The following is a 6874-nucleotide window of genomic DNA, read 5'->3' as shown; positions in this document are numbered from 1 at the left end:
GCTCCAGTGTGGGTCTCTGTCTCTATCTCCATCCATCACCAGATGAAGGTTCTATGATGATATGCAAGGTATTTGTCAGTATTGCTCTAGGATAGGGTCATTTCAGGTTCCCTATCCTCAACTGCCCAAGGAACTAACTGGGGACCTCAGCTTGGGCACCTGGGAGCCCCTCTAGGGTCAGGTCTCTTGCCAACCCTAAAGTGGCTCCCTTAACTAAGAATTGTGGTTCCGTGCTCCCCTGTCCAACCTTCCTTTATCCCAATTCTCCTGTTTTCCCAAGGCCCGACCTCCTTCCCTTCTAACTTTTCTCTCCCCATCTCCCCTTACCCCCATCCCACCCCACCCCCACTCATAATTGGTTTCTAGCCATAAATAAGGGTCACGGAGTCTACAATAGGTGAACCTAAAGAAGCTAAGTAAGAAGGGGAACCCAAGGAAAAACATATAGTTATCCGCTTGGTTAAGTGGACTTTCTTAAGGAGCAAAATTTAATCCAGAAATACAGACAGCTCTCATGCACTCCCTGTGCCCTACCCCACCTAAGTAGCACTCCCCATGAGTTTCCCACAGCAGAGGGCACATGTATTACACCCAATAGGCCTGGTTAGCACGCTAGACCCTGAATCCAGCTCCAATTCTTAACCCATCCTTCTAACCGTCACTTTATTTTAGTGTTTTTACCTGACTCAAGGGCATAGAAAGGAGGATCTTACCTGGAACTCTTGGGAAACAGGTTTGGAAATGTTTGCAGTTTATCTTTAGATAATTTGATATCTATAGATGGCACATCAACATTTGTTGCAGGCTGACAGGGATTCAGCTTTAGGTGTAACCAGTTAGCTTAATTAAAAATTAGCACCCTGAGTCTGCAGCTGGTGTTGTTTCTACAAGGCCATGCACCCCTAGAGAGCTATACTTGTGTCTGTCACCCAGGGCCACAGAATACCCCAGAATTAGTGTGTTTCATTTATTAATCTGGCAAATGTGAGAAGTGAAATCTAAGCACAGGTATTCAATATATATGGGCCAGCTTAAATATTTTATTAATGTCAACTACACTGGCTTAAAGAGAATGAATGTGTTGGCAAGCCTGGTAGCTTGTATCCTCCATCCTAAACGCAGTGACTAGAAGAAGCAGGTCTAGCTGCCTGATGGCTAGGACAGAGTTACAGGGTCCTGTCTCTAAACAAGTACTTCACGTGGAGTAGCATACAGAGCTTCTGTGATGAGAACAAGGATTTCATTGAGCTGAAAGAAGACGCTTCCTTAATTACATTAGACTTGATCACTAAGACATGCTTGTTCAGTGACTTCTACGCACGGCCAATGTGGTTGCACTTTTACTCAGCCTTAACCTCATTATAGTAAGATCAAGGGACAGTAGCTGATGCGCTCCTGCTTCAGTGTCTGTTGAGGCAACAGCTATGTATTACAGAAACTCTAAGGACTGTCCATGTAGTGTGACATAGGGCTTCTCTGTAACAGGTGTAACAGGAGGCAATCATGAAAGAACTGGGATCCTCAACAGTGCCTCTGCTAAAACCAGTGTCTATTCCCTGTCTCAGAGTTTCTCTTGTTACTTCCCTTAAACCCAAGCCAGTCATTATGTTGCTAGGACCCTATTCTCTTCTGCATCTCTCTAAACTCAAAACAGAAAGAACCATCATTTTATTGCCAAACTATTTAACTCTGTGTCCCCACTTCTCCCATCCAGATTATCTTCCTTTAGCTTATTTAAGGGGAAATGTTTGTGTATTTATACCAGAGTTAGTTGCTATAAATTTCCTTATAAAACAGAACTATATCTCGGCTTTAAACACTACATTGTTTATCTTGTTTAATTCATTTATAAGATGATTAAAATGGTGAAGAACCAGCCCAGCCAACTGTTAGGAGGACAAATGTTAACCTGTATGTCTTCTCCATCACCAGATGATTGGGGAGTTTGCTTGCGTTTGCTTGAGGTATTGATTTCTAAGCTTTGGAATATAGGTATAATATAAACAAATTTCAGATGCCTGCGGTTGCATTTGGAAAATATCTGTTAATCAACTCTTGCTTTTCAATAGGTACCATGTGTTAGCAGGATGGCATTTAAAGGGCTGAGCTACAAACTTCCCTAAGAAGTGAAAATCACCTGTTTCTGTTGCCTCATAGCTATTTTCTATACCTTTTCCTGTTGGTTTTGTAAAGCAAAGAGATGGAAACCTTTATACTAACAAAGCTAGCTAGTTTAAGTTAAAGAAAATTCCTAAAAGAGAATGCATGAAAGTGGGAAAATGGAGATCTTAGGTAAGGAAGGTAAATTCAGAAGAAGGGTAAAATAAAAATGAGGATTTCTGAAAAAAGACCAAGGAATAAAATTATTAACTATTTTCTAATAAAATCTATAACACATAATTCCTTGTATACATATACATATATAATTTAAAAGAAAATTTCTCACCCAGTCTGGCAATGCTCCTTCCAAGAGGCAAAGACCACCTAAAAAGGAAACCCAATACCAGACATGAGAAACTCTTTTTTGAATATATGTCAGGTCTGTCAAAGAGACTCCCCAAACATACAGACTTCTGCAATTGCTTTTGCTTACTCCCCAGAGATGGAAAGTAAATCCCTATTCCTGAAGACACTATGCATTTAAGATATAGGGTCCAGAAGCCCCTGAGATGGAATCAACCTGAATAGCTAACCTAAATGCTTCCTTCCCGAGGACTAGCTTTCAAGATACCAGAAGGTTCCATGCAAGCTTCCAAAGGAGGGCAGCAACCAACAGTCCTACTTAGCTATAAATAACTGTGAACCACAAAGACAATCAGCAAGGCATGGAAACCCTAATGGTGCAACATTTGCATACACCTTGGTAATAACTAATAACTCTCTAATTGGATGTAAGGCCCACCCACTCAACAAAAGGGAAACCAGGCCTAGTACTTGAAACCCAACCAACTACACAGGGCCAGTGGAGTCTTGGATCTTGGAGGAGAACCTACAAACATCACTTTGTAAAAATTGTAAACCAGCACAATCCCTAACTATATTTAAAACATTTCTCCTTAAATCCACAGGTAAATATAGTCTTCACCCCTGATCAAGGAAACTTCTCTTTGTAAGAAAGACCATTACAGAAATCCACAACCAATTAAAATGCAGAGTTGTGGAGCCCAGTCCCAAGGGATACATCTACAATACAATTGCTGCACCTAGACTCAGGGAAGAATATAGATGGGGGAGAAAGATTGTAAGAGTCAGAGAATCCATGAGTTTGCTGGGAGACTGTGCTTCTAGTAATGTCAGAAGCTGTATTCGGCAAGTCTCACTGCCCAGATGTGAGCTGAACAAGTACAGTAACAATAGACAGACCCAAGTAGATGAAAGAAAAGCCTGAGGCCTCAACCCTAAAGAGCTATGGGCAACTAAGGAACGTGGAGAGTAAGAGAAATAGTTTTCCTCAGGAAAGAACACACCATTTAGTTGTTCAGGGCCAACTGGTCAGCCCTAAAAATATACATTTGACTAATAACACATAGACTGAGTGGGCTCTATTTAGGAATGTGTGCGTGTGTGTGTGTGTGTGTGTGTGTGTGTGTGCGCGCACACACACACACAGGTAACAATTAATAAAAAAGGAGGCCATAAATTTGAAAGAGAAAAGGGAGGAGTATATGGGAGGGTTTGGTTTGGATGGAGAAAGGGGAAAGGGAAAATGGCATAATTATAATACTAAAAAGAAAAGAAAAGTGAGAAAAAAGAGTGTATGATGTAATCTGGGAACTTAGTACATTTGATTCTATGCATGGACCTTCACCTTCTGAACTACCTTCCTCCTAAGACAGTGCTGAAGACAATATATGTTTTAAAAAGACATTGTTTTGATCCCTAAAATCTCATTTGCTATCTGGCTTTCAGGGTGCTGCCCCAACAGGCAGAACAGAACCTGCTGTGTTGATGAGCCCCTTTCTTCTGAAGTCAGCCAGCAGCCGCCCAGCCGGAGGGCCACAGCTCTCTGGTTGATTGCAGTTAAGTGCTGAATGCAAGGCCTTCTGGGAATAGGTGCCTTCTTGAACCTAGCTTGTGTTTTGATTACAGAAACCAAAAATAGGCAAGTGACTGCGGAGCTCCAGGTAGGAAACACTGCGGAGAGAAGGCATCAGTTTAGTCAGAGGCAGGGGACTGGAGTCTTAAAACAGATGTGCTAATGCTGGCGCCATCACAATCTGTGGATCTGTGCAGAGGAGGAAACAAGTTTTCAAGGAAACAATGCATGCCCATACTCTGCCTACATTCTTAAAGATGATCCAACAAGAAAAAGATTATGACTTTTCCTTAAAATTTAAAGCATTCAAATCCACAGTGTCACTGTCAGGAAAGTAGGAGGGAACTGTCTAAAATAAATATGTATAACACAAAGCTTGCCGGTTGCAAATGACCTTTAGTGTGCCTAGTCCTGAACTACTGTATCATCTTTAACAAAAGAGCCTAGTTTTAATATTATGATAATTCTCCCTTTGGTTTAGTGTTCCATTTCTCATTTTCTATAAAGTCTCTGGTTTACAGAGGTTGTTTTGTTCCTTCCTCCTCTAGGTATTAATGAAACGCCTGTCATCTAAAAGAGTTATTCGTAAGGCTTATCAATTGACCTCACACTAGAAATATCACCTTTAAACCCCTTTTCATCCTGGAAAATAATCTACGCTACACACAATGGCGTTGTACTGTTGTTGTTCTCCGTCAGCCGTGATAAGAAAGGTTCACTTCCAAAAGGCACACTCGTTCTTGGACACTAACTTCATTACGGCAGCAAAATTGACTTTTCTGCACCTGCTCCTCGGCAATAGACCGTTGGAATGATTAAACAAGTCAGTCCATGCAGAGAACTTCAAATATTTCTTGGCTTACAGAAAGAATTCAACAAAAATGAATTAACAATTTTAGTACTTGATATGGCAGTATTTATAGAGTGCCAAAAATATCTTATGTAGCATGAATAATAAAAGCCCAGAGACCGATACTAGGGTTCAAGCTGAAGATCAGAAAAGCAAAGCAGCCAACCACTACCTCTACCAATTCTTCAGTCCGAAAGGGCGAGATTCTGTTTCCACAAATCTTCACACCCCAGTGAGTTCCTGTCTTCCTTTTTGTATTCTTCTCTCCGCCCAGCCATATCACTCTTGTCTCCACCTCCTAGTGCTGGGATTAAAGGTATGTGACTCCCAAACACTAGGATTAAAAGTGTGAGCCACCACCACCCAGATATGTTTCTGGATCGATCTTGTGTAGCCCAGAGTAGCATTGAACTCACAGAGATCCATCTGCTTCTGTCTCCTGAGTCCTATAACTAAAGGTGTGTACCACCACGGACCGGCCTGTATGGCTGACTAGTGTGCTTGCTTTACCACCTAATCTCCAGGCAAGCTTTATACACAAATAATATAGCACTGTAATCTTATCTCGAGCATTCTATGGGGAAAAAACCCCAAAAGACTTTTAATTGATATTAGAGTTTCTCTATTTCTGACCCTCTCACCTTAAACAGCCCAAGAGTAGGCCAGCAGGCGGAGCCAGAAAGTGGAAGGTCCTTGACATTCCAATTTAGAACAATCAAATTTCACATGTTTTTTGCGATTTGATAGCTGTGTAATCCTAGATAAGTGTCATTATACTGGGGGCGGGGGAGCTACAGGTATGTGTTTTGTTATTGTCTTACTGACTTACTGTTCAAAATGGATTCTAGCTATGGCATCTCATGAATCCACTTTAAATATGAATCACTACAGTATGAGGGGAGGAGTTTACAGAGCCCAGAGCATCTACCTTTCCCTGAGCCCTTCACATTTGGCTGCCTTCCTTGAACCTGACACTAGAAGAAGAAACTCTGAACATTTTAATTTATGGCTCAAACAAAAGGTACTCTTAATTAAAATTTAGAAGCCAATTCTATAGACAATGTCTGGAAGGAAGCCCAGAAGAAAAGAAAGATTGTGATATAACCAAGCAAACCTACAAAAGTTTAAAAAGTGGTTGAAGATAAATCTGTCTGTATCTCTGCATATTCAGGTGAAGTCATCTGGGGCTAAAAGAGAGAAGAATTGACTGAATGGGACAGCTAGCCTCAGCTAAGCTAGACTGCAGACTCTACATCCCCATCAAGTGGTCAGGGAAACATATACCTATAACATCTTTCTATCTTGTGGGATATCACTGGGCAGGAATATGAGACAAAATGTAAAGAGATATCACATTTACCAGGGAGGTTCTCACTAATAGGAAGTGGGATAAAGTTCTTGAGATGATGAATCTGCTTCTGATCTTGATTTGCAGAGGTGCTCTTCTGGCTACAAACATATCAAACATATACAGTTTACAGATTCCATCTCTACCCTATAAAGCTGTTGAAATGTTCAATACTTACTAAAATCTCCTCATTGTGTGATACTGTTTGCATGCCCCCCTTGGGGTTCATTTTGAGAGGGAAAGCCCATGGCTAAATAGAATTTTAGCCTTGTTGGGTTTATAACCAAATTTCTTCTCAGTTGCATCCTAACTTTATCCCAGTAATAATGGGAAAAATATATTCTCCCTCTTCATACCAGGTAATCCTCCTCCCTGAAAGACTGTCCTGTTTTTAAACTTTTCCTATCTCAGTGAAGTATCTTGGCTAAGAGGTAACTCCTGCTGGCCTGGAGAATCACACTCAGAGCAAAAAGACCCACTGTGGAAGCAATTAGGAAACAATGGATAGGCCTTGGGAAAGGCATCCATAAAAGAGAAAGATCTCCCATGGCATTATGGTAAGCTGCCTAAGCCTGCACTGCCTTTGTTTGGGGGTAACTAACTATGAAACACTCAAAGGCAGAAGCTTAGCCACTCTGTT

Source organism: Microtus oregoni, unplaced genomic scaffold, assembly GCF_018167655.1.
Source record: "Microtus oregoni isolate MIOR12 unplaced genomic scaffold, Mior012 000055F_ref0000237, whole genome shotgun sequence".
Lineage (NCBI taxonomy): Eukaryota > Metazoa > Chordata > Mammalia > Rodentia > Cricetidae > Microtus > Microtus oregoni.
The sequence above is the reverse complement of the archived record's forward strand: the minus strand, read 5'-3'. Positions refer to the sequence as shown.